Here is a 23,495-nt window from a genome sequence, read left to right on the forward strand (position 1 = left end):
GCGTTTTCTGCCCGCTAGTCTCAGCTGCTGTCTTCTCAGTTCGTCTTTCAGCTCAGGTATTTGCATCTGAGCCACCTGCTCGTTGGGCAATCCTGATTATCGTGTACTGTAGTCAGCAATTGTTCTAAAATATCACTTTCACGAATACAGTCATTTAAACCCTTCACTTGTAACTTGGCACTCTAAATCCCGGGCGAGCCCCCAAATTGTAGTATCGTAAGCTGGGCTTAGTGCTGCAGATGTCGCTGCTGGGTACGGCAGCTCTTCTTCTCATTTTTTGTATCGTGGAAGAAAAATCGGACTCCGGTCGCCGGGATTCGAACCCGGGTTCCGAACGTTCGCAACCTAAGGCGCTAACCACTGCGCTGCCGTCGTCCGACACTAGTTAGTGTCGAGTGGTGGTATTTGCTATCGAGTGCCACCACAGGCCTTTTTTCCACGATATTACATTCAGATTACTTTTTTTGGCACATGACCATAATTATATGGCATAGGTACATATTGGAATGATTGCAACTGTACATGTGATTGCGATATGTACAAGAGTCTTATTTTATAATGTAAGCGGACACTTGTGTCCTAATACCTACTATAAACTTGTCAATTTTAGATCCAATTGTCTCCTCGTTGTTTATCTGTGATTTTTCCATGTCAGTTTTTTTATCTGGATGCATACCAAGATATTTGACATTTGATCTTTCTGATTTAATTTTATTTGTTCACTCTTCTAAGTACTTCTAAGTACATTGCGTGTCTCGTGGTGAAAGGAATGTGAACTGACTGCTTAGGATATTAAGTTGTCCTAAGGTTTATGATACGGACAACATATCTGCTAGTTTTTGGAAAGCTGGAATTTCCCACAGTGCATATTGTGGGATCTATAACTCGAACTACATCGAGAAGTTAAATACCATTCTAAGCGCTCGACGGGTCTGCTCCACAATAAATCAAGTGCCATAAATCTTGACGCCCGACGGGTTTCGGCAATAGACCAAGGACGATGTCATCAATGCGAGGTTACGCTACCCACCTTCAACCAGGTACACGCAAGACGCACCACATATGGGACGACCACGACAGTTCGACAGTCATAGGACTGAGCAGAAACAGATTCCCACTTCACAGGAAACGTTGACGAAAGTATACGCCCTACACGGACAGTTAGAATATAAGCACCAAGCGCTGCAAGAGAAAAGAGACTCATCACGCACTTGCCTACGTTTAAACTCTGCCATTTACAGCTCGTATTCTTCCATTTATACTAAACAGTCCAAATAAACACACTAAACACAAGCTTACTAGAAATTTAACCTACTCCGACTTAACCTGCCTCTACCTCCATCGTCTGAGGTTCGTGATCTCAATGACTTCGTGACAGTTGCAACCTGACTGATCGTCACCTAGTTTATAGGTTGCAAAACCGACACTTTTGCGTTAATTTTAATTTTCCATTTCTTGGTTTACTGTGTGGCGGCATTCGACGACGAAAATTTCCGATGGCTTCGCGACATAAAGCATCACTGAAGCGTAAGGCCGACATGCTTAATGAGTCATCGATATCCCTACGCTTCTTCAAAAAGAACCGAATCCGATCGAAAGTCGAGTTGTAAGAATATCAGTCTTGAAAAATCACGGCTGGAGCTCGGAACTAAACTATCATTGTTGTAACAAAGGTGTTAGTAAATAAATTCTTTTTCTTATTTTCATGCCCGATACTTTTTTTACGTGATACAAGCATTTTCGAGAAACGAGAAAATCATCTAGTGTGTCCTTTGGTAACAGGTTCATTCCTGAGCGTTGACGCTATACTGGCCTCGGACGCCCCTAGAGCCATAGGGGTTGCGATTGCGCCCAACCAGCGCACAAGGTACCCAGGGACTGTTACTCGTCTCAGGTCGAACGGTGCGCTTTTCAAGCCCTACAGTCTTTCCAGGACGGTTCCAGAGCAGGTGGGACGCTGCTCACCCGCGGGCGGCCATTCGGGGGAGCCAACACCCCTTAAATCGGCCATCTCGCCAGCACTTGGCCATCAGCCACTGCCACCACGAGTCCAACCCAAAATAGCCGAGCTGAGGGGTCGCAACTTCCTCCGGGCGTTACACTCGAACTCCGTGGTACCAACCTTAATCATTGGTGGGACTATCGTGTGAATGTACTGCCACGTCACTGCCGGTTGGCGACCTGCTAACCTAGCTCGACAGTTCCAGATGGGGCTGATGTAAGCGGGGGCCTCAAGGCAACGGGCATCGGTTAACGTCGTATTGATCGAATTTAAGGTCATATCTGTTTTGGAAGGAAAAATGGCGGCATGCAGAGAGGACGCATTTGCGTCGCTCCGTACTCGGCAGACTAAATCATAGCGAAAACAGGGAAAGGCGACAAAAAAGTGGACCAGAGTGTTGTGCCAGTGCGTGAGTGCGAAGTGCGCAAGAAAATTAGCGAGGAACTGGAGAAAATTAGGAGGACAGGATGGGACAGGAAAGCAAGAGATAAAACTCAGCCCTGTTGACGAAGCAATAAGGAAGACAGGTTAGGACGCGCGCCGGCAGCGCCGCCCTGCGGGTACGCCTTGTGGCACACGTGGGCAGACGCAGATATTTTGCGACGCGCAACAGCAGAGCAGCCACACGGGCTAGCTCGGAATCTACCCGAGAGCACGTGCGCGCAAGGCCCCTCCACGTTAAAGGACACCGGACGAGCCCCCGCGTCCGACGAGGAGAATACCAACAGTAGAAGGCAGAATATGGAGGAAGGAATGGAGTCTGCATCAGAAGTAACCAGAAAATCCACGAGGCTTGCAAATAAGATTAATAAAACGGGAGATTAGGCATGGATCTGGTAATGGCTCCAAGCGCCGAATCAGATGCGGGAAACACCACGGCAAGAAACTCGCAGGGAAGTGCGAGTTCGGACGTCGAAAAGCTGAGGGCCTATGGGGTCCCATCCTCATCCTCAGCAGAAGGAGGAAGAGGGAAGAAAAAGAAAAATGATGTCCACATTTCCAGACATACCTATGGAACTGACCTTGGAGATGAGAACATCCTTCACAGCGGACATAGGAGCCGAACTAATTCGGCAAGTAGAGGAAATAATAAAGTTGGCCACAACATCGTCGAATTTAAAGAATACGTATATCAAGGCCTTAAAGGAGGCAGCAAACACCATTGCCGCTGGCACGGTGGAACTGACTATGAGAACGGGGCCCGCCTACGGCACTGGAGCTGCCAGGATGGCGGAGATGCGGGAGAAGCATTAGAAAAGAAGATCGAGGTCCTCCGGAAAGAGCAAGCAGGTAAGGTCGGGGGTATCCGTCAGGAGAACGCACGGTGTCACGCCTCTACTTCAGAGCTGGGACACCCTAAGAAGGATGACGGGGGGCAGAAGTATCGTCTCTCTGCCCTCGAGAGGATATTCGAAGAGCTCGGGCTTTCACTAATGAGGGCCCTGGAAGAACGCCTACAGGACTGGCGTCATAGCCCGGAAGAAGGACAGGGAAAGATAACCACTGTTGAGGGCAGTGCCACCCAAGGTATTGGAAGTTCGACTAGAAGGCATCAGGACTTCCAGAGGTGGCCTTGTGTCAGCATGGATAAGATGCCCGACAGTAACAGCGCGGAAAGTAAGCCAAGTGGAAAGAGTTCTTGTGGGCTAACCAATGGCGAGGGTCGAAGCCATCCCAAAGAAGCCCTTAGGACGCTATAAATGCTTAGATCTGGGACACGTGAGAGAGACCTGCGGATTTACGGTAGACCGGGGGTAGTAGCTATGCTACAAATGCGGAGGCATCGGTCATCAGGCCAAGAATTGCTCTGCCTCCGTGCCCAGGTACCCGCTCTGCGAGTCGCTTGATGCGCCCGCCACACACAGAATGGGAGGGGCGGCATGCCTTCCGCCGAAAACTAAAGGGACCAGCTGGATTCGGTAGCCTGCTGCAGACAGAAGACAGGGCGACAACGCGAGATGTCTACCGCAAGAAGAGGAAGAAATCACGAATGGGGCAGATGGCCGGGGGAGGCCATGGATATGGACTTAGTAAAGTAGATTCGTGCGGCTCCTCCGGACCAACTTGGGACGATCGAAACGGGTACAAGACCTGTTCTTCCAGACGATAAGGGGGAGCAGGATTGCCCTGGTAGTGGTAGCCGAACCCTACAGTATACCAGACACCCCTAATTGGGTCGGAGACCTGCACGGATTAGTCGCTATGACGTGGATGTCAGCACCGGGCACACCCGCCGCAAGGAACCTGCTCGAGCACGGCAAGGTGTATGCCGCGATCGAGTGGGCTGGCATGGTGGTGGTGGGCGTATATGTCTTTATGAACAGTGGTTTGGTCGCGTTTGAGGAGTTCCTAGGCGGGATTGGCGATTGCGTGAGACGATATCTTTCATCTCAGGTCCTCGTCCTGGAAGACTTTAACGCTCACTCCTCGCAATGGGGAACACAAGGACATATGCTCGGGCCCAGGTGTTGTCAGACTGGGCTGCGGGCCTCGGGTTCCTCGTACTTAACAGAGGCTCGACCACATGCGTGGCATGGAGAGGATCTTCCGTCGTCGATATTACATGGGGTACCTCCAATGCCTTCCGGCGGGTCTCAGGCTGGGGAGTAGCCGAAGCGGTTGAGACTCTCTCAGACCGCCTGTATATATTCGTGGAGGTCGACCCGGAGACAATGCTCGCGAGAGAGGCCCGCGGTATTGGGAGAACGGAGCGCTCCCGCCAGCTATCGAGATGGCGCCTCAAGGATAGAGACAATGAGATGCTTCAGGCAACAGCCATTGTCCCGGCCTGGAACTGGGGCGCCCGCACAGAAGAGTCAAGCGTGGACGAGGAGGTGGAGAACCTTCGCCGAGACATGAGAGCGACATGTGATGTGTCAATGCGTAACTCCATGCCTGGGTCCAGACAATACGGAAATGTGTACTGGTGGACCCCGGAGATCGCAGAACTACGGCCCAGGTGCATTCGGGCCCGCAGGCGGTTCGAGAGAGCCCGCCCCGACATATAGAGAGTCACATATCTTACAGCGGTGGATCAAGAGCGCTGAAGCTCAAGCCTGGATGGACACTAGTCCAGTCAGTCGAATCCCACCCGTGGGGGTGGCCCTACAGGATGGTGATGAAGAAGCTGCGTCCAAGGGCCTCACCACTGACGGCAGAGATGGATCCGGCAGTGTTGGAAGAGGTCATTCGTACACTGTTGCCGCCACTGGAGGACAGCCCAGGACACCGCGCACCACCTCGACTTGGATAGTGGAGCGAAAAGAGGAACTAGGGTTTGCGGCGGAGGAGATGGTGGATGCGACGAAGAAGATGGGCCCGGCAGGAGTCCCGAGACGGATATGGGCGGAAACGATGACGATCATGGCCTCCAGACAACGTCATCTATCTACAAGGTGTCTGACGGAGGGGGTATACCCTCGGATATGGCGCATGGCGGGGTTAGTCCTGCTTCGCAAGGAGGGACGACCGACAGACTCGCCGTCCGCATATTGCGCGATATGCCTACTGGATGAAGTGGGCAAGCTCTTCGAAAGAGTTCTTGCCGCCCGTCTGGAGGCCCACATATCAGGGCAAGTGTTCGGTTGGCACGAAAGCCAGTACAGCTTCCGGCGAAGCCTCTCGACGATGGATGCGGTGAACCGGATACGAGAGATGTCACAGGCCATGGTTTCCCGGGGTGGGGTAGCGCTGGCAGTCTCTTTAGACATAGTCAATGCATCTAACACCATACCCTGGGACAGGATATTAGAGGTCCTTGAATTTTGCGAGGTACCTCCGTACATCATTCGTGTCATACGGGCCTACCTGAACGACAGATGGGTCTGCTACACCGGCAAAGATGGAGAAGACTGGTGGCCCGTTGAACGCGGGGTTCCGCAGAGTTCGGTTTTGGGTCCCATTCTGTGGATCATTGGATACGACGCGGTGCTTCGTTAACCCATGCCCCCAGACTTAGGCATGGCTGGTGGCGCGAGAAGCTGCGCCACGCAGAGCTTGCCGCCGCTTGCGTGATACGGTCTATACGAAGACTGAGCCTGAAAGTGTCTCCAGCCAAGTCGAAGGCCATATGGTTTTATGCCTACCGACGTAGAAGGACTTCACCGCCCGACCTCTGTCTGGACATAAGCGGAGAGGAGGTTGAGGTAGGACGATAGATGAAATACTTGGGCTTCACCATCGACAGTCAATGGACGTTCGGGCCGCACTTCAAGCTCCTGGTTTCCAAAGTGACGACGACAGCCAACGCCCTATGTGAACTGCTGCTGAATATTGGTGGGGCAGAAGTCGGAGTGCGCCGACTGTATGAAGGAGTCATCCGCTCGCGGGTCCTATACGGGGCTCCGGTGTGGGCGGAGGATCTGATGAAAAGTCGACGCAGTCCACTCTTGTTGAGGAGGCTTCATAGAATGACTGCCATCAGGACCGTAAGAGAATACCGGACGCTATCATATGCGTCGGCGACTGTCCTGACGGCGTCTCCTTCGTTTGAGCCCTAACGCTCCGACGGGTATATCATCAATAATATCAGTTACACCGAGTCTAATGTTAAAAAAACTCTGTATTTTAGCTGCACACGAGGACGTGTGATAGTCAGAATGGTCGTGTCGGAGATGAAAGGAAAACCGGAGCCTTCCCTTTGCAATTTTGAGGAAGCATTCTAATGCTTTAGCCTAGATTTTATCATAACTGTAATTAAGCAATTGTCATTTGTAATTGTTCGATATTTGTGAAAGCGAAAGTGGGCTCGAGGTGACAACTGGTCGCCGAACGTAGCCACGGTCACGGGATAAACGTTTTGCCTGACGAAGGTGTGGATCGGTTGTATTGTTTTCCCTAGAAATCACACAGAATTGTACTTTAGAGATGTTGATATAATGGGACACACGTTGTATTAGGAATCAATCTCCAGACAGAAACTGCCTAGCAACGGCGTTTGGATCTTTCTCGATGTTTCCAAAGAGTATACAACAAATTTTTAACAAACTTTAAACAAAGTATACAACAAAGAGTATACAACAAAGAGCATATAACAAACAAATGCAGTCGTATAGCGAAAAAGATTTTCATCATTCGTGTGATCGCCTTGGAAAGTGATACATCGAGCAATTTACCGAGTGTCTCAGCAATCGTATTTTTGTGTTTAAAATTATTCTACGCATAGTAAAGAGTTATCCCGTTGACCGTGGATTCGTTTGAACTCCGGATCATTGTTAATAGCGTTAATTAAATTCATTATTCGTAAAACCTATCAATCGTTAATCTCATTATTCGTTAAATTTATTATTCGTAAGACATATTATTCGTTCCTCTTATTGTTCGTTAAACTTATTATTCTTTAATCTAATTATTAGTTAAACTTATCGTTTGTTAATCTTATCATTTATTAAACTCATTATTCATAATATTTTGTAAAATCTTGTTTATTCGCGTAAATATATTCTCTGTTTCGTAAAACAATGGCTTATTCAAACGAAGAATCGTTACGCGCCTTAAATCCTAATGATAACCCGACATATTTATTTTATATATTTAATTACAACGATGGAACAGGAAATCATGATTATTTAACTAGAACTATTTCTTAATATGTTAATATAATACAACTAAAACAACTAAATCGGTACAATTAGGCAACTTTTAAATGATAACTCACAACTCGCAACTCACGTCAACCAACGACAACAACCGACAAAAGAACGATTGATATAGTAGTTATGCGAGTAATAAGAAATATTTGTATTAAACGTACAGCTCAAATCCTCTCCATTGTATGTATCAATGGTTTTACATCGGAGATAAATTTTTATGTCCTTGTTGATAGTTGTTTAAAATATGATGTCGTGATTGGTCGTGAAATATTAAGTCAAGGTTTTGACGTAATATTACACAAAGTAGCGTCGCTATGTGTAAAATAAACATAATTAGTGTCTGTAATAAAACCGCTGAAAACGGGATTGATATTAATGAAGTTAACACTGATGTACCGATGTAACACTGATGTTACTGATTGTAATGATAAAAGTCGATTAATTTCTCTTCTCGAAAAATTCAAAGCTTCATTCGTTACGGATTTCCTATGTACTCGCGTAAATATAGGCCAGTTAGAAATATAATTAATTGATCCTAACATCACCGTACAAAGAAGTCCTTATAGACCTGGCGAGGAAGGGCGCAGAACAGCAGAACAGTACATGAGAGAATGAGTGAATTAGTTAGAGCAAAAAATAGTAATTCACCGTTGGCGAGCCCTATGTTACTCCTGAAGGCGAACGATGGTTCAGATAGATGATTGGTAGATTTTCGAGAAATAAATAAAAATATGGTCGTGGATCGGTATCCTTTACCCCTTATTGCGGATCAAGTCGCGAGATTGCAAAAGCGAGATATTTTATTATTCTGGACATGGCCGGTGTGTTTCTCCAAATCCCTATTCATCCTAATTCTAGGAAGTATACAGCATTGATTACTCTCGATGAACAATTTGGATAATAAGTTGTTGTTTTCTTCGAATTCTTTTGCGCCTTTGTTCGATCCATTCGATGTCCTTTATTTGCATAACATAAGTGCGTGCGCGTTTAATGTTTCTTCCGGAAGTCATTTTCGGGACGGCGATACTATGCTGTCCCCGTCGAAAATGGGGATTCTTATACTTTCGGACAACCCTAATAATTTTGCAGCTAATAACTCTCTAAATGTTCTAATATTTATATCCTTCCTTGTTGTAATTTTGTAAAACGTCAAAGAGTTTATAATATAAATTCCCAGAAGAAGTTAAATGCCAAGTTTTCTGTACCATTTGATTCCATTTCTAATTGTGGTGGCATAAGAAACCATTTAGTCGGAATAATCTGTACCACGCTTTCCCTCATTATATTCAATAACAGTTAGTGGTTTTAATCTTGCGAACAAACGAAACGAATCCCGAAAATTGATTGTAAAGATGTATACAATTAATTACAGAATGAAGAAATGAATTGCTCACATGGTTTTTACTATACTCCGTACCCTTTTGGCGTACTCGGTCATGATGTTAACTTCATAATTCAGTCTATCATTTGACTAATCCCTCACAAATGGCGGTAAGTAGCATCTTACATTGCAATTTGATTAGTCTCATGCAACCAAAATCTATGCATCAAGGTATGTAAAGCACAATAAGTCGTATCTCTTCTCCTTTCCTGATACAACAATATCTTTCATACACATTAAGAATATGCAGAATAATACGTATCGTTGATGAGGAGCCTGGGGGGGGGGGTGCAAATAATAAACAAGCGGTTGCTGAGCCTGAGTCTAAGACAAAAGACAAGGGGTTGCTAGAAGACAATAAACGAATTAACAGCAGTACGAGTTAAGATGTCAAAGAGTGCGGATTGCGTTGATAAGGGTCGTTGATTAATTACCTAGTTGTGTTAATTATTATACGTTTGCTGTGATTAGTTCATGTTTAATGAACATTATTTTCTGTTCAATCTACTTATCATTAATAAACTAACTATAGTAGTTACGATACTGCATTATGTTATTCGTTTTTTACAGAACATTTATCGCCATTATTTTTAGAAGGTTTATAATTTCGAATCTGTCATATTATACACTTCTTCAAATATGTCGTACCAAAATACTTCTTTGTAGTCCCTCAGTGATGTAAAAGTCACAAATTCAACAAAAATCAACTTATCATATTTTCCCGTGTGGATTTTAGGCAGACCGTAATATAATAGAATAGTAATAGAAAATGGGAAGTGAAACAAAAGATTTCTTTACCTTCGCACCACTGATTATGTAATTCTCTTGTTTTATCTATGTCCCAGCTGCCGCATTAATTAAAGAAGCACGCCTGCTCTATTACGGTATTTAAACTAAATTAAATTATAATTTGAATTAAACTAAGGAACCACACGAAGTTTGCCATCTACAATCAACCACCGATTAATTTAACAAAAGAGAAATTGTCACATTAGTACGTAATGAATACATTTAAAAAATGTGGAATTTTGTGAGAAATTCGACGAACATCACAATGCTGGTGTGTGATTACTGAATGATTATTCAATACAGTTATTCATTAATATAGTAGATACTTATATATGTATCAATAAATCAAAATTTCTATAGAGGACAGTCGATTACAAATTAATATTTACATACCTGCGTTGTTATATATCGCTCGTTGATGATAACATAATAATAATGTATATAATTGTTGACATGATCAGTTCCGAATATTTATTTTGATCAGGTCAAATTCCGGCAACCGTAGTGCATGTTTTGATTATTTTCATGTACTTTTCTTCCAATGTCGTTTTGTCCATAATAAGATAAAAAATAACGTAAAAATTGCACGACGTATATACGACTGACATATGAAGAATAACACCGAAATTTGTTGAGTGGTAGGAATTGATCTGTACACTTCCACTTCCTTTCGACCATGCGAAATCTATCGGAACAATGCTTGTAAATACGAAAGTGCGTACTGCGTACCTGCTGTCATCGCGACCCTTGTAAAACATAGTGATGGTTTAATAATTTATTCTCCTATATTAATTCTATGTTTTTAAAGTATATCTTTGACAATGGCGTGCAAGTAAGTAATCGGTGGAAGCATTAGCTACTGATAAATGTCTTATTCTTATCGCATTTTATAGAAAAAATGTATTTTGTGTAAAAAGACAATTGAGAGTCATCAAATATTCTTTGCGTAATTCTTAATAACGATTAACGTAAGTATAGATACTCCGGGTATCCTAAATTAATTTGATAACGAAAAGAACGATTGAGAACGAACAGTTGCGTACGTAGATAGTTGAACGGTAGTAGAACGGTAACAGAACGTGAAAGGATGAAGCATAGGGATGAAGTTAAAGATCGAAAAGAACTATGCGCATTTTAATCTTGTTATCTTCTACGTTGAGCCATAAATAGTGAAAACACATTTTGTCTTCCGTCTGTATTCACTCTGTGAGGAAGCGTCGCGAGTGTCGTGTAAAATTAAGGTAAAAATAAGGAACTTGTTAATTTCCGAAAAGGAGATTAAGTTCTTTTTATTTTTTTACTCAATTTATACAATTTTTTCGGTTCGCGATGATACACTTTCGATACTTGGATTAGTTAAGAATTTTTTTATTAGACTGACTGGATGATTTTGAAGGGAGCATTTATATTCTTCCATTCGTTGGAGTGGGAGAAGGTTTTGTTTATACTTAGTGTAAAATTCGGAGAACGGCTGGAGTAATCGAATGCCACTCAGGGGGCTGAGAACGGGTGCTGACCGGACGGTCACACGCGATAAGGCGTTCGGAATTTCGGTTTGTTATATACAGTTGCTCGAATTTCGTCTGTGACATTCCCCCCTTCTTAGATTGAACTTGATCCCTCAAGTTTTCTTCAGAAGATTTTTGTGGAATCGGACTTGACGTGGCTTGAAAATTACAGCTGATTCCTCCTCTTCATCTGAGTGGTATGTGTTGGTTGGAATATAGATGTTGGGTGTTGAGCCCAGGGTGAGTGGTACTGGTGGGGCTGTCGCATTGTGGCTGTTGATTACAGTTTCATTTCGGCAGCAAAATAAATTGATACATAATTTGTTCGGTATACATTTCCTGATGCATTTGAATACCCCTATTTTGTTTAATCCATATATACCTAGTATGCCTAATGCTATGTACCCTAATATCTGGAGCGTGGTTAGTCCCCAATACTGTATATTTTTAATTCTGTGTTCGAAATTAAGAGTTTCTATCTCGTCGCCTATTTTATCGATCGTTGTTTTATAGCCTTGTAAATTATCTATTATTTTCGGTGCTCGCTCGAGTTTATCTAATAGATGAGTGAAACTATCGTTTGTTTTGAGCGCTAGGGTTTTTGTTTTGATTTCGTATATGACTTCGCTTTTTGTTTCGCCTATACGCATGTGTTCGTCTTTGTACAATATATCGCAAGAAGTGTTAGCTCTTATGATGGAAGGCTTGTCAAGTTTTTGTAAGGTATGTTTCGTTTGGCAAATTGTGTCTATTTCTATCGGATTTGCTGGTATCGCAATGTAACAGTTGCTAGTTTTGAGCGGTATAAAGCTAATGTCTTCAATCTTAAGTACAGTTATTTGACAATGTTCAATGTGTGGTTTGAAATTTATTATTTCGCTGCGACAATCGGTTCTTGAATTTCTGTCATGGATAGGTAGTGTTTGTTTGCATATAGTGGTTCCGGCTCGATTCTTACAAAGTTTGTTGATATACTCGATATCAGCGTTTATAAATGAAAGACCTGAAGTTAAATATATCTGATGTTCGACTACTGGAGCCAAAAATACTCCATTTCTTTTACTCGGGATAGGATATACTTGTAATATGTTCCATTCTGTGTTGGAGACTAAAGGTACTATGATCTTGAAAAATATTTTGTCATCTATTGTGAAGATTTTAAGATCACTGATGTCGAGTATGAATTGAAAATGTTCGGTTTTGGCAGAAATCGCGGTGTTGTACATCTGGCTACCTATTGTCTTGGCGTAATTTTCTATGAATTCATTGGGGTCAAGTATTTGTGGACTAATTATTCCTTGTTTGCCTAATATCATGACGTTAAGTATTTCATCTAATTGGAAGTGTAAAGTTTGCATCGCGGTGTCGACTTTCATGATCATCTTAAGCATAGATCTATCGATATTTGCCTGCTGTTGTAATTTTAATATATCACTATATGATCTCTCTAAGTGGTTTAGGTTTTCTGAGTTTACAATTTTTCTAATAAGTGATGTTTGATTAGCTATTATGGTCTTGATTTTATTATTATCATCGAATAGTTTGTCCATATTTTTGTTTATGAGCGTAAGATCATCATCGTCGAGAGTCCCGAACAGACTTTTCGATACGGAACCTATGATGTTAAGCAAACCTCGTGTGCTCCGGGTATGTGTTAACGCTTTCAAGTGTTTTGCGAGTTGTTTTAGGTTATTGATGCGATTTTGTAATCCGCCTAACTCTTCGACGTATTGTTTGCTGATTGCACGTGAGTCTATTGTTAATTTATGTGATTCTATTGCGCTTATCTGTTCGTATATGTCGCTAGTGTCTAATCCTACTATTACATTGGCAGTGTCGCTGTATAAATATCCTTTTCCTATGTTTTCTACGAATACAGAGTTTCCTTCTAATGGTGTAATATTTATTTGCGCGGATACTATTCCGGCAAAGAGGAGCGTCGACCTGGAATGTAAGGTTTTAAACGATTACCGTGTATCTTTTTGTCTTGAATCAGATAGTATGGAGTACATACTTTATCAATCGTGTACGGTCCTAACCATTCCACATCAAGTTTATGCCTTTTATGATCGTTATGTATTAAAACGGAGCCTCCTTCTTTGAAAACTGATTGAGGTTTTATAATTTTACGTTTTTGATCGCGCTGATATCGCTGTTTACTTTTGATCAATGTTTCGCGAGCGTGTCGGAGTCTAGAGTCCCATTCCTTTTTGCGGAACGTGACTTCGTCTGCGTATATGCGTTGGGGATTCTTGGATATTGTGGAGGGAAGATTGGCTTGGTGTCCGAGTGTGAGTTCGAATGGCGTGTAACCAGTAGAGTCGTGTATCATTGTGTTATATGCAAGGCATACAAAGTTAAGTTGATCGTCCCATTCTTCATCCGAATTTCGCTGTATCGATTTTAACATGTCCGTTATTACTGCGTGCGTCCGTTCTAACGATCCGTTACTTTGTGGGTGGAAGGATGTCGTTTTGGTATGTTTGATTTTGAACGCGTCTTCGTACTGTTGCATTAAACTAGATATAAAATTCTGTCCGCGGTCAGTTAATATCTTTTTTGGAGCGGAAAAGATGTAAATGTAATGATTCAAGAGTGCGTTCCAAATTGTTTCCGTTTGCTGAGTTTTTAGTGGTACGAGTATTAAGTATTTTGTCAATTCGTCATGTATGGATAGAATGTACTGATTGCCTTTTTTCGTCTTTTTCAGTGGGCCTAATAAGTCCATAGCAATTTTATCGTTTGGTTCGAGGGGTGTGTCGGTGATACAAGGTTCTTCGCGCGGTCTGATACGTGTAGTTTTAGATGTTTGGCAGGTGTCGCATGATTCTATATGTTGTTGTATGCGTTTCATCAAATCTGGTACTCTGTGCCGTTCACGAATGCGGTCGTATGTCTTTTGTATACCGGAGTGTCCTACTAAATAGTGATTTTCTTTCAATAATTCGTCTATTTCTTCGTCGCTATATGTTTGAATTGGTTCCCATGCAAAATTTAATTCTTTTACGGTGTCGTTCAGGAATAGTAAAATTTGTTTGATCGCGTTCTTTTCAGTCTCTGTGAAACTGTCGTCGCCTATACCTATCTTTTCGTTTATATGAATAATTTCGTTTAATTTAGTTAACCATTCGATTCCGTCGTAATTTCCCAGCTCTGTTTTGGATAATTGATAGAAAGATTTACGGTTCGGAGTCATTTTGAGAATTTTGGGTAACGCGTCGGTAGATTTTTCCCAATCGTGATATTTTTTATCGAGTTCTATGTTCAAATTTTCGCGTCGTCTGCTCAGAACATGTATTCTAGATAGTGCGTCGGCTGCAGTATTATCTTTTCCTTTCGTGTATTCTATGTCGTATTCGTATTCTTCTAGTTTTAGTCGCCATCTCATCAAGCGTGATAAGGGGTCTTTGCAATTCTGTAACCATTTTAGTGCTTGGTGATCGGTTCGGATGAGGAATTTCCGTCCTAACAGATATTGTCGGAGGCGTTTCACGGCCCATACTATTGCTAAAAGTTCTTTTTCTGTAGTGGAATAATTCCGTTCCGGTGGGTTTAGAGTTCGCGAGATATAACAACATTGATGTCCGTCCTATACCTTGCACCTGTACCTTCGTTACTGGCGTCAGTCGTTAATGTGAATGGTTTCGCAATGTCTGGGAATTTTAGTACGGGTGATGAACAGGGTTTGTCTTTTAATGTCTGGAATGCTTCCTGGGTTTTATCTGTCCAATGAAATGGTGTCTCCTTTTTTGTAAGTTCGGTCAATGGTTTCGCGATCTTAAAAAAGTTTCTGATGAACTTACGGTAATAACCTGCTAGTCCTAATAACGATTTGATGTCTGTGGGATTACGTGGCTGTTTGAAATTGCTAATGGCTTCTAATTTTTTGGGATTTGGCTTTACACCTTCGGCGGTTACTATATGTCCAATATATTCTAATTCTGGTTTGAGAAATTCGCATTTGTCCGGCTGTATTTTGAGTTCGAGTTCGCGTAGGCGTTGCAATACTATCGCGAGGTTGCTATTGTGCTCTTCAATCGACTGTCCGAATATTATAATGTCGTCTAAATATACGAAGCAATGTTTATTTATGAGTCCTCTTAGCGCGGTATCCATCATGCGTTGAAATGTTGCAGGTGCATTCTTTAAACCGAATGGCATCCTATTGTAATGATAGTGTCCTTGTGGTGTGGAGAATGCTGTGTACTTTTTAGAGTCTATGTCCATTGGGATTTGGTGGAATCCGGAGGATAAATCGAGGGCTGAGAAGAATTTTGCGTTGCCTAGTTGGGATAGTATATCGTCTATGTCAGGTAATGGATATGCGTCCTGGTCAGTTAGTTCGTTTATTTTTCTGAAGTCTATTACAATTCGCCATTTCTGTTTCCCTGAGGCGTCTGCCTTTTTTGGTACTACCCAGACTGGTGAATTGTAAGGAGAATCAGATGGTTCTATAATGTTCTTTTGTAGCATTTCGTCCATTTGTCGTTTGATTTCTTCTTTATGGCATTCAGGCGGTCGGTAAGATTGTGTGTTAATGATTTTATTTTCTTTTAACGTTATTGTGTGTTTAGCAAGATTAGTGCATGGTAATAAGTCGGTCTCTAGATTGAATACGTCGAGGTAGAACAGCAATATCTTTTCGATTGGTTCACGGAGGGTTTTCTCTATATGCGAAAGTCTAACTAAATCTTTAAACGTGGAGACTTGATCGTACGTATTTGAATTTTCGATAAAATTAGTCATTTTGGCTGGGCACTCACCACCATTGATAAAGCATATCGTTGTTGGTTTTCCTTCCAGGTAGACTGTTTTTGACACTACTTGTTTTGGAGGTACGTCGTTTTCCTGTTGCAATAAAAGTATATTATTGTCAAGTTTTAATTGTTGATTCGAGAGTTCAAATTTGAATTTAGATGGGGCTGGCAAACCGAGTATGCCGTCTTCTATAATAGGAAAGTTGTCTTCTACCACAAAAGATTCTAGAGTTTTGCCAAATAGTTTTATCAAAGCGTGTTCGTTGGTTTTAAATTTAGAGTGTCCCATCGAGAATTTCCGTTCTTTTGTTATTCTTGGTCGTAATACGCATCTTCGCTTGAGTATATTAATTCCTGCTCCGCTGTCAATGAGGAATTTATGTCGCTGTCCGTCGGATCGTAAAAGTACTGTGGGTAGTCTTCCTGTTGTGGCGTTAATTCGTGGGTCTGGTCTATTGGTTCCTCTATTTCTTCCTTGTGTGTCTCGAGATTGTGGACTGCTGGTGGTCTCGGAAATTGGCTGGGTGTTCGAAAATTTTTACATTGACTGGAGACATGTCCGATTTGGTTGCATTTGAAGCATTTTAATTGTGTCCTTTGGGCAAGTGGTATTTGTTCGGTTTGTCGGAAGCTTCTTGGCATTGGATTGGGTGTTGGAGTTGGTTTTTTAGTGATCGGGTTAGGATTATTGGTTGTTAGTCGTTGCTGCTCAGGAAGTCGTAATCGTTCTATTGGTTTTGGTCGTCGATTTCGATCTTCCCTGAAGAATCGCTCGATGTCGGTGGCTTTCTTTTCGGCTTCAAGGATATTGTATGGTGGATTGGCGAGTAGTAATTGTTCTATTTCGCCTTTCAGGCCTCGGATAAAATCGATCACGGAGTCTTTTAAAATCCTGTCGTTCATAGCTCGTCTAGTAATTTCGTCACGGTATTCGTTCGTTATACTGTATTGTAACTTATTGAGCGCTCTGCGGAACCTGATGATATAATTTTGCACACTTTCGTCGTGACGCTGTCTCGTTTCGCGTAGCTGGTCTTGATGTTCTCTAACAGAGTCTTGGGTGGCTACGTTTCGTCTTAGGGCATCGTACAGGTGTCCGTATTCGTATATCGGTATATTGCAGATGGCCATTGCGGCTTTACTCGCGATTTTCCCGATTTTGATCATTTTTAATAGTAGCGTGGGTTCGCTACACATGGCTCGTAATTCGCGTACTTCGCGTATGAATTCTTCTACTCCGATATTGTCTTCGCCGTTTAATTGCGGAATACATACTATCGCGTCTTTGGCCCGTAAGCTCGGGGAGGCGAATTGCGGTGGACGGTCTTCGTAAGAGGGATGGTTGCCTTCTTCTGTTCGAATTGGAACGCATGGTGGGGAAGTTCTATCTCTCGCGGCAACAGATTCGTCCATAGTAATAAGGGAGCCTAGTTCTGTAGTAGCGTCGCGTCCTATTTTTATTTTAGAGATATTTTTGCCTAATAGTTCTATTTCGCTGCACGCTTCTTATTTTCACTGTCGGCCGTCCGTTGTGTCTCTTCTACACGTTGCGCAAGAATTTCAATTTGTTTTTGTATCACGTCGAGTATGGCACGAATCGAATTGTCCGTACCTCCGTTTGTAGAAACGGTTTCAATAGTTTCGACTTTGTCTTTTCGTGATGTGGGCATGATTCTAATTGAGCTTATTGAGTCTGAACTACTGTTGCTATTTGGACTCGAAGCGCTTGAGAAACTGGGTTTTCTCACACGGTATCGTGAAAATGAATCCAGATTTTTCAGCTTACCGTAGTAGCTATGACCGTTGAGGAGTCTCAGCGATGTTTCCTCTCTGGTTGGTTCTAGATTCCGAATCTTATTCGTAGGCTTGCTCTGCGCTGACCGTAGTCCTCTCGTCTAGTTTCACCGTAGTGGAACGTTGAAAGTTGCTGCAGGGCCTCGTAGTAGCAAAGATTCGCACTGGGTCCGTTGATCCTTCGATCTTCAATGATGCGCGTACGCCGAAATCGTAATTTCGTTTGCACTGAAGTGAATAGATCCGGGCAGGATCGCCAAAAATGTCGTGTAAAATTTAGGTAAAAATAAGGAACTTGTTAATTTCCGAAAAGGAGATTAAGTTCTTTTTATTTTTTTTACTCAATTTATACAATTTTTTCGGTTCGCGATGATACACTTTCGATACTTGGATTAGTTAAGAATTTTTTTATTAGACTGACTGGATGATTTTGAAGGGGGCATTTATATTCTTCCATTCGTTGGAGTGGGAGAAGGTTTTGTTTATACTTAGTGTAAAATTCGGAGAACGGCTGGAGTGATCGAATGCCACTCAGGCGGCTGAGAACGGGTGCTGACCGGACGGTCACACGCGATAAGGCGTTCGGAATTTCGGTTTGTTATATACAGTTGCTCGAATTTCGTCTGTGACACGACCGACTCCTCGTCGTCGGATTTAGCTCGCGTCCGCAGTCCTCCTGCGATCGGTGACGTGGCATCGTCTACCATGGCCGGAGCGAGAAAAACGCTCCCCGACCTGTCCGCGGTTCTCAGCGAACCTCTCGTCATTCTTCTTGGTGATTCCTCCGTAATCTCCATCCTAGTGTTTTCCGTCTCGCCAGGCGCAGAAACACGTCCGGGGGCCTGGCGGTCCACCCTCGAACGGCCGTGGTCGTGAAATGACGACGCAATGGGGCCCACTTGACTACCCACGACTGCGCCGGTACTGGGGTCTCCCTCCCCTGCACCGTAAACGTTATTCTTTTGTTTAGCCAGATCCATGATAGTATATTTTTGGTTGTCGCCAGGTCGTCCTCATATTTCCATCCTGGTGCCACTCACTCTTTCGCACCCTACCCCGGTCAAGGCCGGTGCGGGGCGACGGGGAGCCCCACGAGAAGGTGAGGTGAGTGGTCTTGGCAGGCATGGGCCCACCAACTTCTCCGAAATTCTCCGCACCGGATCAGCGAGCTGACGGGTGCCAAAGGCACCGACCAGCCGCCATCCGACTATAGGAGAATATCAGATCCATCGGGGTTTCGGGGCGTGGTCCTACGCCCTGAGAACCCATACCTGCCTCCTGCTGCCCAACCCACATTTAAACGTAATAAATGATGATATTCTGTTTTTATTGCGCTAGTATATAAGTTATAGTAGATAAGTTATAGCAGGCATATGTTGCAGCATCATATATGTAGTTGTGCCATTGTTTTAAGCCCTTGCTCGCCTTACTTGCCTTTATAAACAAAAGGTAACCTGCAACTAATACTGACGCTCCCATTGCCAAATAGGCATAACTGTAGTCAAATATACTTTGTAACGATACCGACATTGTTTACGAATATCTCAAGAACCAAGACTATACCCGGTTATACAGTCGGGCCCGAAAATATTCGGACATTAGTACAACTTTGATTTCTCTGCCCTGTTCTTGAAATAAATGCGAAAAAAACATTTTGCAGTATATTGAACTATATTGTATAGGTCTCGGAGTAAAAAACTTTTGATTTAAAACAAAGTGTTTTTTAAATACAAGAAGAAATGTTGAAAAATGTGAATTTTGGTGTTATAAAAATATCTGAACACCTTATAAATTAATGTTAGAAACACTAAAATGGCAATACTATTTTTCATAAATGTTCAATATTTCGTCCGATACCCCTTTTGTTCAATAATGTGTTAGTAGACGATCTTTCAGATGTTGAAGCTTATTTCGAAGTTTATTTATTATTATGAAGTTAATCGATACTGTAATTTATTTCTCTATTAAATGAACTTTCTTCAGTGTTTATTGTTATACTTTTGTATGATTGTATTTTTTACTAATTGTGCGACGTAGTTTATTCTATAGGGACGGTCGTGCTTCTGTGAAACACTCGTTATCTTAGTTTGATATCTTAAATCTGTAATGCATTGGAGCATTCTCGTAAATTTTGAATTCACTTTCCGTCGATCTCCAGAAGAATGGAACGTTTCTTCAAGTTCGCTGTTCATTTTATTTCAGGAATCGTAATTAATGGATTGTGCTTTATTTCGCGAACGATACGAATATCTTGCCGCAGTGTCATTTTGCGTTTTCTACCCGTTCTTGGCACATCTTCAGCGAAACATCTCTCTTTGACTGAATCACATGGCATTCTTTTTTTTTAAGCTAGAAAAATTTACGGAATGTCCAGCTGAACAAATTGTAAACTACAAATTATTTATTATTTATTATTGCTTAGTCCGCGCCTTTCGGCTTTGGACGAACTTTCGGTTTTACATCCCTTATACCTATTTCGCTTCTTATATATCTACCTCCCCTCTTATCCATTCTATTATATTGCACTCCCTTAATTATTCTATCTCTAAAAACTAAAAAACTAGAAAAAACTAAAAACTAATGACTAAAAAACTATTGCAACTTTGCGCCTTTGCCTCCTTGCTGTGCTCCCTTCTTGTCGTTCCGCCCCTTCTTGTATTACCCTTCTCCTCTCTATTATTGCTTTTAGTTCTGTTAGTCCTTCTCTAGTCTCATTTAGTGTTTTTTCTATGTCCTTTGGTGCTCCCGTTATGTCACATTCTTCTGTTACATGTTTCAGGTCTTCTTCTTTCCTTTTACATAGTTTGCATCTTTTTTCTCCTTCTTCTTTCCAGTATTCCTTTGCTTTCCACATCTGAATCTTGCTAATATTCTTCTGTCCTTCCACTTTATCCTCCCTTCTGAGTACTTTGGTAATACTTCTTTGACGATTTTTCTGTAATGTATGTTATATTTGGATTTCCTTATCCTTTCCCCCCTCTCTTCTACTTCTCTCTTTCTTCTTTCCTCTATAACTTGGTCTGCTGTCATCCTTTCTTGCTCTTCTCTTGCTTCCATCTGTGTCCCTCCATTTCTCACCTCTTCTGGTCCCTTCTTTCTCTTTCTTGCTCTTTTCTCTTCTTGGCCATTTCCCCAGTTTCTCTCTCTTTCCTTTATGCACTCCTTTACTAGTTCCTTTTTTGATACTAAGGCTTTCTCGTCATACCTTGCTGCTCTTTTTAATGCTTTTTCTTTGATTTATGTTAGCTTGCATTCTTCTATCAATATATATTGATAGAATTTGGTGTTGTCATATCTAAACCTAAGATCAATTTCACATATCTTCTTTGTATTCTATCCAGTCTTTCTTCCATATTCCAGCCCCATACCAAACCGAAAGTCCTCAAACTACAAATTAAATAATAAAAAAAGCATTTTTCTGACTCCCATTTTCGAGAGCTTATATTTTCCAGGCATTGCAGACAAGGAATATCCTTTTTTTCTTCGCTGAGAGATCCTCAATCTCTATAGTTCTCTTAGTTCTCTACTGCTTACCATAACCAATAAAATATTACCGTTATTATTCCAAGGTAGATTATAAATACCGATGAAAGTAGCGCAAGTGTTCTAATATATTTAAAAAACAGTTTCACAATAAATATTGCAATAGTTCTTTACAAAAAACCAAGAATTATGCAATCGTTGACTTATCTTCCGACGATGGAACTCGTTCTTTCTACATTTTTGACTTGTATGAGTATGAGAATTTTTTGCCAAAACAAATGATATATATATGTCGGAGATGAAAGAACACCGGAGCCTTTGGAATTTTGGATAATCCCGCAACATTGTAACCTAGAGTCTACTATAGCTGTAATTGAACAATTGTAGTTATTCAATCCGATTGTAATTGTTCGAGAGTTGTGATAATGAGCTTGGGCTCGAGGCGACGGTCAGTCGCCGAACGTAGCCGCGGTCACGGGATGAACGTTTTGCCTAACAAAGGTATGGAGTAATTCTATAGCTCTCCTCAAAAGAAATATTCGTGGCGACACGCGACAGTAAACATTCCAACGGTTTCTGTCCCGTGGCTCGCCACACGCAGACCCTATTCTTCGAGTAAGATGATTGCCAGATGTCGATGCGTCTCCGCAGTACATGTTCGGCTAGCTCGAGGGCCCGTTATAAATCTTAAGATTTAGTCAACTAAAGTCCTTCAAACAGACAAACAGTCTTTGTCCCAACTACGGGAAAATAGGGGAGACCTATTTTTCAACGAGCGGCGTCTCCCACTAGCAACTTTCCCTCGAGGGCGGCTAGCATCTTTTTCTAACCACCGGTATGGAGATTGACCAATTAGCGGCAACGCCAATTTCCCTTACTTTCTGAACGAAGGCTTTTCTCGACGAATCCGATGATCTCGTATCCTTAGACACACCCCATTATAGTTTTCCTCTGTGGCATCATCGGGACGGGAAAGGCATTCTCGCTCGCGATCTCATTGATGAAAGGAGTAACCCTTTACGACCAGTGAACATTACGCGTCCGACTTAGATTTTGTGAGTACGTTCATCTATCATCCCGTCGACCGCGGATTCGTTATTGAACCTAGGATCATTGTCATTAGTTTCTCGAGTACCTAACTACCACGGTTACTTGTCCGGTTCTATAATAATCGTATTTGCACTAGTCAATGTCTTCTCTATTGCATAACGACAATGTGTAACCCAAACGAAGATTCGTTTCACGCCCCTAACCCTAATTCTAATGTAAACCCGACATATAGTATCGTTCAATTACTGATTACATTGATATAAACTATCTTATACTTTTATTTGCGATATTTTATACATAAAAATATTTCTTGCATCGTATCGTACAATTTTAAATTACTCTCAGTGTTATAAATAATTCTGTATGATAGTTATGTAATTATTTCATTCTGATCGGTTGTAATTAATTGTAGATGATTCTCATATATAAAAGCACTGACACAACAGATGATGTATAGAGGTTGTGTTGCTTCAAACAAGAGACATCCTACTTTTTTACATTGGTTACTTGTATTTTCCATTTTTTCCAGTAATATTATTATTCGTTATAGTGCAACCTGACACTACATTTGATACAGACTACATCATGACGCATGTTAAGGACTTCAAGGGGAAATGTTAACATGTTCTACAAGGGGAAATGTTACATATATTTTATAAATTATATATATTATGCTAAACGCACTGGGAAGATCGCTGTCATATGTTGTAGAATATTATATGATTAATATTATATGAAATTTATGGAGGGAAACATAATAGAATCTTGTTATATCTCTTATTAATTGCTGTTGACGTGTTTTGATAGCAGAGTAATAAAGTACAAGTCTACTCAATATTTTATTGTTTTATTCCTTAATGAATTTTGGAAATAAGTCTTCCTTCATTTGTTAGTAGAAATGGAAAGATAACAGTATAATTGCTTAGAAGTTCTACGAAATATAACACAAACAAGAGCAGAGAGCAATCGCTTTGCCAAAAATTTATTTGCTAAAATAGTAGATTTTGCGATAAACCGTTCAACGTATTTTGCAGCGATATAACATTTGCAACACTGCAACGTTAGATATCATTCACGTCTCAACGTAAAGAATAATGTATAGAATTCATAAAGATACGTGCACAGTATACAATGCAGGAA

At 41.9% G+C, this 23,495-nt stretch overlaps 1 pseudogene; it reads left to right on the forward strand.

Moving 5' to 3' along the window:
* The first annotated feature begins 4,873 nt into the window (after positions 1-4,873).
* LOC117240129 lies at positions 4,874-5,763 on the forward strand (annotated as a pseudogene).
* The last annotated feature ends 17,732 nt before the right edge of the window (positions 5,764-23,495 follow it).

The sequence above is a fragment of the Bombus vosnesenskii genome, unplaced genomic scaffold, assembly GCF_011952255.1.
Source record: "Bombus vosnesenskii isolate JDL3184/JDL3185 unplaced genomic scaffold, Bvos_JDL3184-5_v1.1 scf7180000014564, whole genome shotgun sequence".
NCBI lineage: Eukaryota > Metazoa > Arthropoda > Insecta > Hymenoptera > Apidae > Bombus > Bombus vosnesenskii.